Source organism: Bombina bombina, chromosome 5 (assembly GCF_027579735.1).
Source record: "Bombina bombina isolate aBomBom1 chromosome 5, aBomBom1.pri, whole genome shotgun sequence".
Classification (NCBI taxonomy): Eukaryota; Metazoa; Chordata; class Amphibia; order Anura; family Bombinatoridae; genus Bombina; species Bombina bombina.
In genome coordinates, this window is record NC_069503.1 from 743,416,600 (window position 1) to 743,429,356 (window position 12,757).

The following is a 12,757-nucleotide window of genomic DNA, read 5'->3' on the forward strand; positions in this document are numbered from 1 at the left end:
TTATTGAAAAAAGTGGTATCAGACAAATTTTAGTCAATGTTTCGGCTCATACAATTAGTCTTTCTCAAGAAAATCTTATATATCTTTTGGCATTTCAGACCGCCATTCCTAAACAGTGAATCACTGTTTAGGAATGGTGGTCTGTAACGCCGAAAAATATATAAGATTGTCTTGAGAAAGGCTCACTTTATGAGCCGAAATGTCGACTAAGATTTGTGAGATACCACTTTTTTCAATAAAAATATCACTTTAATACAACAAAATCCTATGAGTGCCCTCCATTCTACATATACATATATATATATATACAAAGCAGTCTATTTTTTTAAAGTGAGGTCCATCTATCCCTATCCCTCTATCCATCTGTCCATATCCCTCTATCCATGTCCCTATTACTCTGTCCCTGTCCCTCTATCCTTCTGTCCCTGTGTCCCTATTCCTCTGTCCCTATGTCCCAATCCCTCTGCCCCTCTATCCCTGTCCCTGTCTCTCTGCCCCTATCCCTCTGTCCCTATCCCTCTGTCCCTATCCCTCTGTCCCTATCCCTATATCCCTATCCCTCTATCCCTATCCCTCTCTCTCTATTCCCCTGTCTCTACCCCCCTGTCCCTATTCCTCTATCCCTGTCCCACTATCTTGATCCCTCTGTTCCTATTCCTCTGTCCCTGTCCCTCTATCCCTATCCCTCTGTCCCTATTCATCTGTCCCTGTCCCTCTATCCCTTGGTCCCTGTCCCTATCCCTCTGTCCCTATCCCTCTGTCTGTGCCCCTAATTCCTCTGTCCCTGTCCCTCTATCCCTTTGTCCCTGTCCCTCTATCCCTGTCCCTATCCCTCTATCCCTATACTTCTATCCCTATCGCTCTGTCCCTATCCCTCTGTCCCTATCCCTCTGTCCCTATCCATCTAGCTCTATCCCTCTGTCCCTATCCCTCTGTTCCTATCCCTCTGTCCCTATCCCTCTGTTCCTATACCTCTGTCCCTATCCATCTAGCTCTATCCCTCTGTCCCTATCCCTCTGTTCCTATCCCTCTGTCCCTATCCCTCTTTTCCTATCCCTCTGACCCTATCCCTCTGTCCCTATCCCTCTGTCCCTATCCCTCTATCCCTATCCCTCTGCCCCTATACCTCTGCCCCTATCCCTCTGCCCCTATCCCTCTGTCCCTTTTTGTAGTAAGGCACTTCCACTCCCTCCCTTTCCCTTTGTAGCTGCCCCATCCCTTCCTGTCCTTTTTTTTCTGTAGGAGGACACTCCCACTTCCTCCCCTTCCCTCTCCCTTCCGCTGCTGAGCCGCCCACCCGCCATCCACCTCCCGCCGGCACCAGCAGGGAAGATCATTACAGATGGTGACACACACAGTGTGTCCAGCTCCATATGAGGAAGATGCCTGAGGCTTCTGGAGTTCCAGCTCTCAGCTGTTATGTTACAGCTGAGAGCTGGAGCTCCTGAAGTTGTCTTGCGCTGCAGGCTGCATGTGCAACTGACGCCGGCGACGGACACGTTACAAACGCGATTATGTTATAGATATATCAGTTAGTTTTACTAACTCAAGCCTATTGATTTTATCATTAATTTCATATTTTCATAGCCTAAGGAAACAGCCAGTTGTAGGCTGAGAAACATGTTCATTTTAAAATAAAAATATTCTTTTTAACTAATACACTTGCTGCTGGATTTGATCTGGGAATCCTGCTATACTCCTGCATCAGTTTTGGGAGCTATCTTATTTGCTGAAACCTTTGAAACAGTCAGCTGGGCCGCTGAGAAGTCCCAGTCTGTGTATATTGCACCTGGAGGTGCTTTGCTACATGAACCAGGAGGACCTCACTGGTGAAGAATTACTACAGAATTATCTCTGCATCTGTTCAGTTTGCTGGGCAACTGTGAGGTTCCAGTCTGCTTCCTTGCACTTTTTGGTGCTATTCTTTGTGAGTATTAGTCTTACATATTTCGCTTGTCCCTTGGTATTGTGGTATTAGGCCATTGGGCGCCTCTGTGTTTCTTTTTTCATTCCATGGGCATGTGTGAAATTGTCTCTCAAATCCAAGCATACTTATCTAAACATTTCCGCCTTATAGAACTCACTGTTTTTTTCTCACAAACTAAAAGGTGGTGAGGTTGTCACAAAAAACGCAAAATACCCTAATAGAAAAACACATGCATACAAAAATAGAGCCAATTGTAAGATGCTATAAGCAGAAAGCAGTGCAATGTGATTTGTTTTTGATGCATGGTTTAATTTTTAAACAGCAGCCCTTGCTCACTGCTAACGTTGTGCTACCCAGTGCAGTTTCCCTTTTCAGCAAGCTCCATTCATTTCTATATGATTTCCACTTGCAGGAACTGCCCCTTTTTAAAGAGTATTCGGGCCTAAGGTCTTAACATTAAATACTTGCATTTAATGTCCAACTATATTGCATTGCTTTAAATCTGGATTGTTGCCAAGCGAGCTAAATTGCTTATAATGGGATTTTGAGCTTCTGTTTTCTTATCATACAGTTATTATTACTGTGTAAAACCTAAAGGTATCATTACAATGATATCAATACAATGCTTCATTATGATCTGTGCCTTGTTATGAATGAAAACATCACTGTAAGTTTTATATATATAAAAATAAAAAAACACATGTTTTACCATTTCCCCAAAATCCACTTACAGGGGGGTCAAAAGAGGGGGGCTAATTTATGAGGATACCTATATCTCAAAAACCAAAGATGTTAACAGATGTAAAAATTGGTATTTAGATTCTTCTTACAAAATAAAGAAATACGTGTTTTAACATTTCAAAAAGAATCCACTTAAGGAGGGTCAAAAGTGGGGGGGCTGATTTATGAGGATACCTATATCTCAAAAACCAAAGATGTTACAGACGTGAAAATTGGTATTTAGATTACGAGAATTAATGAAAACTCAAAAAATTCATGTCAGCGAGTGTGCAACTCAACGGGCACACATGTGAGGCCACATGTCGTTGCGAGTGGTCGGGTTTTTCGCTATTTCTTACAAATCACAAAATTCACGCCAGCAAAGCAGCGGTCAACAGCTAGTATATATATATATATATATATATATATATATATAAATATATATAGGGCTCAAAATTTCAAATCATAAGCTACTAGCTAGGTCAAAATGTTACTCGGCACTTCTGATCCTACCAACTACCTGCACACACACTCCACCCCCTCTTTGCATAGGTTTTGCCATTGCGAAACACATTATTGTGCAGTAATTTAATTTTTTATATATTTTCTACCTTAAAAAATAATGGTACATACAGTAATAGATTAACAAAAAAAAGTGCATGGCAGTCAGCAACATGAACTTGGTGGTTCCGGGGAAGACAACTAGATAGAAATAGGAAGTTGTTGAAGTGAGAGAGTAGAGAAAGTGCTGACAGTCATGGAAGGTTTTAGCAGACCTGGAGATTTTCTTTTAATAATTATCATCTCTCCCTTCTCTCTCTTAACTATCTTTCTCCCCTCCCTCCTCTCTTCAATCTCTCTTTTTACTCTCTCCCTTCTCTCTCAAGCCATAACTTCTCTTTACACGTTTTCTTTTCCCTCTCTCATATCTCTTTACTCTTTTTTTTTCTTTTTCTCCACTTTCTGGTAAAGCTATCTTCTGTTCCACTTTTACTTTTCCTCTAAAATCTCTCTCTCTGCCCCGTTTACCCTCTCAGAAGTAACAGTCTAAGCACTAATGGAGTTCCTACAACAGAGGAATAACATATCCTTGCACTTTCTAGGATATATAATATCCCTTCAGATAATATTTTTAGCACATAGCTCAAAATGTGTGTTTGTCAGTGCTGCAACAGGAGTGCACATTTTGCAAATGTGCTAACGTTGCTACTTACAACACACAACTATACTTCTAGTAAATTGCTAGTAAAGAGTGGACATTTTGAGCCCTGTATATATACATATATATAAAAAAAGTGTAAATATATATATATATATATATATACATACAGTATAAAACAGAACTGAGTACACACCTGTGCAAAATCGCTAAAATGTCAAATTATTCAAAATTATATCACCTTACAGAAATTGCATTACTTCTAAGGGGTTGCTTAGTTAGGGCTAGAGCTTATATACAGCAGTCACAGCAAAGCAGACTACTTAAAGGGACACTGAACCCAAATGTTTTCTTTTGTGATTCAGATAGAGCAATGCATTTTAAGCAACTTTCTAATTTACTCCTATTATCAAATTTTCTTTATTCTCTTGATATCTTTATTTGAAATGCAAGAATGTAAGTTTAGATGTCGGCCCATTTTTGGTGAACAACCTAGGTTGTCCTTGCTGATTGGTGAAAAAATATTTTATATTCATTTTGTGCAGATTTTTGGTAACACTAAAAGTAAAAAAAAAAAAAAAATATTTTAATGTGTCTCTTTAAAGTGAATGTCAGTTTTGATGAATTAGTGACCGGTTTTTAATAATCCTATTAAAAACAAAGGCACTTTAATTAATCAAAATTGACATTTCACTTGTTTTCTTCAAAAACTTACCTTTTAATCCTGGCAGGGGCTCCAGTGATTCCCCCGGCCGTTGAAGGCCTCTGCAGACGTCAGAAATGACGAATCCGGCGTTCTCCAATCACGGCTTTCCCCCGGGGGACTCTTGGCCTGATGCAACGCCGTGATTGGAGGAAGCCGTATTTGTCATTTTGGACCCACGAAGACGGCTTGCGACGGGCGGAGGAAGTGCTCGAGCGGCTGCCAGGATTAAAAGGTACGTTTTTGAAGAAAACGAGTGACATGTCAATTTTGATTAATTAAAGTGCCCTTGTTTTTAATAGGATTATTAAAAACCGGGCACTAATTCATCAAAATTGACCTTCACTTTAAATGCCGTCAATAGTGTGACAACTGTGAAGCTAAGCAGATGAAATGCTTACGATAACTGTATATATATGCTATAAGGGCACAAGTTACTAAAATTATTAGTCTATTTATTTTGAAGTATTTTCATATGAATAAAGGGTATGAATGGAATTACTCCAAATACAATCTCTTGTGTCATTTTTATAGCAGTGGAAAAAAAATTCTAATCATCAAAGCATAAACATACAGTACTACTTAAAGGGACAGTTAACACCAGAATTTTTGTTGTTTAAAAATATAGATAATCCCTTTATTACCCATTCCCCAGTTTTTTGCAAAACCAACACTGTTATATTAATACACTTTTTACTTCTGTGACTAACTTGTATCTAAGCATCTTCTGACCGCCCCTAATCACATGACTTTTAGTTATTTTGCATATAGTTGCATTTTAGCCAATTAGTGCAGTGTCTGCCACTTGCCACGGGCGTGATCACAATGCTATCTATATGGCCTACATGAGCTTGCTCTCCCCTGCTGTGAAAAGTAAATAAAATAGAGGCGGCCTTCAAGGGCTTAGAAATTATCATATGTGCCTCCCTAGGTTTGCTTTCAACTAGAATACCAAGAGAACAAAGCAAAATTGTTGATAAAAGTAAATTGGAAAGTTGTTTGAAATTACATGCCCTATTTGAAAAATGAAAGTTTTTTTTGGACTTGACTGTCCCTTTAATCTTTAAATAAGCAGCAAGTAACTAGGTAAATATATTAAATCTACAGTAGATCATTTATATTTGATCCACACAAAAAGGACAAGATTGAACTTATTCTAGAGATGAAGAACTTTAAACCTTGATGGACATTGCTACCTTTAATCATTCATTTGTAGTTTACAGTATTTTGGTTTTAAAATTGCAGAACAATATAAATTCATTGTGGATTGGAAGAAATAAGGTAACACTTAAATGCTGGTTCTAGCCAAAAATTGTCATAAGTGATATATGTACTGTATGTGCCATTGCTAACACTTACAGAAACTCCAGATCCTGCAATTAATACATAATTTTACCATTATACAAAGTCTAGAAAATACCAAAATAAAGAAATAAAAAATATTAATAATCTTGTGGAAAATTTACACTCACATATTAAACTTATAAAATTACTGGACTTGTAATCTTGCAGAAAATATACACTCACAGAGCAAGATTGCAAGTCTTGTGGCTAATCAGTTGCAAAAACACTGAGTGCGTTTTGGCTTTTTCGCATTTGGGGTTGTGCAGTCTTGTGGCTAATCAGTTGCAAAAACACAGAGTGTGTTTTGGCTTTTTCGTATTTGGGGTTGTGCAGGTATTACAAGTTGCAAAATAACTTATTTTGCACACGCATTAAGCCGCGTAATGCAAACCGCAAAATTGCGTGCACGTTCATGTATTGCCCAATCCCATAGAAGTCAATGGAGAAGACAAATATATAAAAAAAACTAAGCTGTTGTGCAAAGCCCATGATGTATTCTCCTTGAAAAGTGTACATGAAAATGCTAATATTTCATAATGCGAAAATGTTCTCGCAATGGATTATGTTATATTTATTTCTAAATAAATATTTCTATATATATATTTGATGATATTTGGATTGATATATCTATTTTTTGCGAGATATGTATATGAATATACAGTATATATGTCTAGATATCTTGAGATCTATATGCGAATATCGCATTGAAAGTACATCTGAGATATTGTTTAATGAGCATAAGATTGTAATATAAAATATTTTCAGTATCTCCATAGTTAAACATTTGTATATTCATATAAATTCATGTTTCTCTATGAATATGTATATGTGTCAATGTAAAATCCCTGTGTCAGATTTTTTTTTCTAACACCCGAGATCACCTATCTTTGAGTCCTTATAAATTTTGTCTGCAATATTTTTTTTAATAATTTTTATTAGACAGTGTTAATATGAGTGTAACTGTACTTTGTAATGTATTTTTTTTCGTGGCACTTTTTTTTTGCTGAAAAGCATTAACAACGGTTCTTCAAGTGTGGAAAGGATTGTTGCATAAAATGCGAATGCACATGCTCAACCGCGATTTTATCAAGGGTTTGTAATACCTGTGCAATTGAAATTGATTGTGAAAAGAGCACATCCCGCATGGAAAACTCATAACGCGCTACTTGTAAACTTGCTCACAATTTGTAATGTGACACTATTTATACTCCATGTTTTGTTACAACGTCATTATGTAATACTGCAGAAATTATTTGATAATAATTAGGAATTGTTGAAATTTTGAACCTTGAATTGTAGAACACGTTCCACTTGATATTCATTCTGCCATTTGATTACCCAATAATATAATAATAATATTATATTTAAGTGTTTATTCTCATACACAAGATCTGAAGTATATGAGAATAAACATTTGAATATTGTTACAAAAGATCTGAAGTATATGAGAATAAACATTTTTATATTATTACAAAGATTATATTAAAAAAATCTAATTCTAAACTTCATAAAGGGAAAAATAATCTATTGTTTCCAAAAATGATTATCAAATCTTTTGCAAATATTCAGAATTAATTTAGAATAAAACTGCTGCCACTTTTCATTATAATGCTAGTTATAAAACAAACAATTAATAAGGTAATAATTATAACAATCTAATAAAAAGGAAGAAATAACAATGTAGTTCAAATTATGAGCCCCCAGAATCTTTTCAAAGTGTTCAAATATTTTTACACGTTAACACATTATTGTATGCAACAGCTGATGTGATCACATACATGTGTAATATCTCTTTGCATAAAATTTGATCTATTTCTAGTATAAAAGAGCTATTATTTAAGTGAATACATGTGGGAAGTCATTAGCAAATTTCTACAGGGTATTTAGTTTTTGTTTTCTGATTTGACTTTTAACTTTTGACTTGAATGACAAAACTTTGCAAAGCAAAAAGGAAAACAATAAAACACATATGTTGTTTGTATAATTGTTAATCCCTGTAAAAGAGAAGGAATGCTTTGTACTTGCTGCAGGTGTTTCCATCTGAAGCCCCTATAATCCTGCTGTACCTGTAGAGCGTGTAATATCATTATAGATAACGATAACAGCAATAGCATGTGATATGAACAATTCTCATATTATGGCATCATAAATAACAAAGAGCTAAAATGTCAGGGATAATGTTATATGTGAAATGTTTTGATATATTTATAGCAGTTAAAGCAAAACTATGCAAGGGATAAAAGGTTGTGTTTTAAAACGCTCAGAATGATCTCATAAACCTGACCCTGTTTTTATATGGGTTTATATAACTTGAGAACTAAATCTGGAGAACACAGGTTTTAATTCCCAGCAGGATTCATTAGGGTGTTTTGATATCCTTCATTTGGTGGAAGAAGGAATTAGGTTTATAGTTTCAGTATCTACACATCTGTGAACATCAGGTGCTAAGGGCATTCAGGTTCAAATCACAATTCTTGTGATTCTCCAGGTTCAAAGGGCAAGAACAGCATGAGAAATGCCTTTGCTGCTGCTCAGAATGCATGCAATTACTATTGATCTTGTGTATCTAAAAGAGTTGGGATCTGCAAAAGCGCCACTTGCTGGGATACTAATCCCATTACTGTTGCTGAATGTGGGAAAACACCAAAATTCAGTTGCAGTTGTTCTGCACATTAAAGTGTATGATATATGCAGGCTCAGGGCATTTTCAGAACATAAGTTTATTTTCTATAAATTTCAGTATAATAAAATATATTAAAACAGATACATCGCTTAGAACATAACTGCTTTCAAAAAGTATAATTCTGTGTCATTTCTCTTTTATAATAAAAAAGAAGCTTAATCCTACTCTGCTAAGTATGCAGTAGAATACTCCTGGTATGACAGACAGCTTGTGACTGTTTAACATTCATGCTGAAGGCATAATATACTACACAAACAAAAAAACATTATGCAATTTATAAAAAACTAGTACTAAAGCCCGTGTACACAGGCCATTTTTTGCAGTACAGCGGTCCCACCCCTTGCTCTCTCCCTCCTCTCTTTTGCTCTCTCTTCCCCCCTCTCTTTTGCGTTCTCTCCCCCCTCTCCTTTGCGCTCTCTCCCCCCTCTCCTTTGCGCTCTCTCTCCTCTCTTTTGCTCTCTCTCTCCCCTCTTTTGCTCTCTCTCTCCCCTCTTTGGCTCTCTCCCCCCTTTCTTTTGCTCTCTCTCCCCCCTCTCCTTTGCGCTCTCTCTCCTCTCTTTTGCTCTCTCTCTCTCCCCTCTTTTGCTCTCTCTCTCCCCTCTTTGGCTCTCTCCCCCCTTTCTTTTGCTCTCTCTCCCCCCTCTTTTGTTCTCTCCCCCCTCTTTGGCTCTCTCCCCCCCTCTTTGGCTCTGTCTCCCCCCTCTTTGGCTCTCTCTCCCCCCTCTTTGGCTCTCTCCCCTCTTTTACTCTCTCCTCTTTGGCTCTCTCTCCTCTTTGGCTCTCTTTCCTCTTTGGCTCTCTATCTCCCTCCTCTTTGGCTCTCCCCCCCCCCCCTCTAGCTCTCTCACCCCCTCTTTGGCTCCCCCCCTCTTTGTCTCTCTCTCCCCCCTCTTTGACTCTCTCTCCCCCCTCTTTGGCTCTCTCCCCTCTTTTGCTCTCTCTCCTCTTTGGCTCTCTTTCCTCTTTGGTTCTCTCTCTCCCCCCTCTTTGGCTCCCCCCCCTTTGGCTCTCCCCCCTCTTTGGCTCTCTCTCCCCCCTCTTTGGCTCTCTCTCCTCTTTTGCTCTCTCTCCTTTTTGGCTCTCTCTCTCCCCTCTTTGGCTCTCTCCCCCCTTTCTTTTGCTCTCTCTCCCCCCTCTTTTGTTCTCTCCCCCCTCTTTGGCTCTCTCCCCCCCTCTTTGGCTCTGTCTCCCCCCTCTTTGGCTCTCTCTCCCCCCTCTTTGGCTCTCTCCCCTCTTTTACTCTCTCCTCTTTGGCTCTCTCTCCTCTTTGGCTCTCTTTCCTCTTTGGCTCTCTATCTCCCTCCTCTTTGGCTCTCCCCCCCCCCCTCTAGCTCTCTCACCCCCTCTTTGGCTCCCCCCCTCTTTGTCTCTCTCTCCCCCCTCTTTGACTCTCTCTCCCCCCTCTTTGGCTCTCTCCCCTCTTTTGCTCTCTCTCCTCTTTGGCTCTCTTTCCTCTTTGGTTCTCTCTCTCCCCCCTCTTTGGCTCCCCCCCCTTTGGCTCTCCCCCCTCTTTGGCTCTCTCTCCCCCCTCTTTGGCTCTCTCTCCTCTTTTGCTCTCTCTCCTTTTTGGCTCTCTCTCTCCCCCCCTTTGGCTCTCTCTCCCCCCCTTTGGCTCTCTCCCCCCCTCTTTGGCTCTCTCCCCCCCTCTTTGGCTCTCCCCCCCTCTTTGGCTCTCCCCCCCCCCTCTTTGGCTCTCCCCCCCCCCTCTTTGGCTCTCTCTCCTCTTTTGCTCTTTCTCTTCTTTGGCTCTCTCTCCTCTTTGGCTCTCTTTCCTCTTTGGCTCTCTTTCCCCCTCTCCTGCTCCCTCTCTGGCTCTGTCTTAATTGAAAGCCTTTGCCTCTCTGGCCACGCCCCCATCGTGGCACCCCGCCCGGCTACGCCCCATCGCGGTGACACCCGCCCGGCCACGTCCCCATCTCGACGCTCCCGTTGGCCACGCTCCCTGACACTCTGCTTCAGCCTTGCTCTGTGCTGAGTGCTGAGTTGTCAGGATCCAAACGGCCAGGTATGTTTGTCCTGTGCAGTCTCTACTGCGCATGACTGCATCTGACAAACATACTTGGCCATTTATTATATAGGATATAATTGTTTTATAAGTTGAAATGCCAATGGGCTACATTACAAGTGGAGTGCAAATGTTAGCGTGGGACGTGATATCACGACCACATTAACTAGCACACATATTACAAGTTGAAAATGAACTATTGCACTCGAGAGCAAACAAAATTTGCATTTATCGGATAAGCGCGACTGAAGACCAAGGGGCCGATTTATCATCAGTCTGTCCGACATGATCCGCTCAGCGGATCATGACCGACAAACATCAATGAATGCCAACAGCATACGCTGTCGGCATTTAACATTGCACAAGCAGTTCACCTGAAGGCTCATCTGGAAACAGGGGCATCAAGCTCCATTTGGAGCTCGATAATTCGGCCCCCTAGCGTAAAGTGTGAGGGAAAAAATGTTCACTAAACACAACATGAATACATTTAAATAAACTATTTCACTCATATATACACTTTCCTGTAGAAAAAAATAATATAAATATTAATAAAAATGTTTTATAAGGGTTAAAATGTATATGGTATATGACAAGGTATTTGACTGGAAAGGGCTATAATGGTTATATTAGACATGAACATGGGCCAAAAATTTGGTACTTATAACATTTTCAATTTGGATTTTCTGACCAATTCAGGACGTCAGAATTTCGCTCTTCAGCCTATTCGGTTTGAATTTAGTTCTTTTTAGCTTAGTTATTAAAGCCTATGGAAAGCCTGCTAAAATGGTTTAGCTACTTTGGTTTAGCTACAAAGTTTTACTGCCAGAAAATGCCAACAATCCAAACATGTATTGCTAACTGGGGGATGAGAATATACAGAAACTGGAACAAGTTTTACAAAAACAATTCAAACAATAAATTGAAATTAAAAACACCACTGCAACCTTTCCAGTCAAGACAAGTCATTCAGCTCTCTCTTTTTTCAAATATCTCATGCTCCAAAAATAAGTTTGTGGTTAATAGTTCTCCTTGGAGACTCAACTCAGAGAACGGCACGAACAGGAGAGCCTGCAGCAGGAAGCAGTGCAATCAAACTAGGCTTCTGATAATAATAGTACATAAACCCAAAAAATACATCTCCAAGGAAGGAAGACAAACATATGTTTACTAGAGTCCCTTGGACAAGGCAGCCAGATTTGGCATTGAAGGATAATGACCACCACAGAGCAGGGAGGGCATAAGCAGTTGTGGCAGAAGCAGAGTTGCTGAACAAGGTAGGTAGGCCTGACAGTACATAAACCTCAAAAATGAACCTCCAGAAGAGGAGAAGGGCAAACAATGCTTTAAGACTCTTGGACACAGCAGTCAGCAGTTCCCTGAGGATTTGGCATTAACAGATGATGATCAGGGAGGACAGGAGTAGGAGTGGCAGCAGCAGAAGCAGCAGAGTTACTAAACTAAGTAGGTAGGCCTAACAGTACATAAACCTCACAAATACACCTAAAGGGGAGGAGGAAGGCAATAGTTGCCTTTGAGCCACTTGGACACAGTGGCTAGCAGTTTCATGAGGATTTGGCTTTGACGAATGATGACCACCACAGAACAGGGAGAGCAGGAGCATTAGTTGCTGTGGCAGGCAGCAGACTTACTGAACTAAGTAGGTAGGCCTGACAGTACATAGACCTCAAAAATACACCTCCAGGGGAGAAAGAGGGCAACAGGTTCCTAAAGTTCTTTAGATACAGTGGCTAGCAATTCCCTGAGGGTTTGGCATTGATGGACGTTAACACCACAAAGCAGTGAGATCAGGAGTGGCAGCAGCAGGCATAATACTTACTAAACTAGGTAGGTAAGCCTGACAGTCTATAAACCTCAAAATACACCTACAGAGGAGGAGGAGGGCATCATGTTCCTAGAGCCCCTTGGACACAGCGCCCAGCATGTCCCTGATGTCTTTGCATTTATTGAAGATGACCACAACAGAGCAGGGAGTGCAGGAGTAGGAGTGGCAGCATCAGGCAGTAGAGTTACTAAACAAGGGGGGTTGGACTTATAGTACATAAACTTTGGACGCAACAGCCAACAGTTCATGAGGGTTTGGCATTGACAGAATATTACCACCACAGAACAGGGAGGGCAGGAATAGGAGTGGAAAACATTTCAAAATTAATCAGTGCCAAAGCTAAGGATGCGGTAACCTAGGTTTGAAATATTAA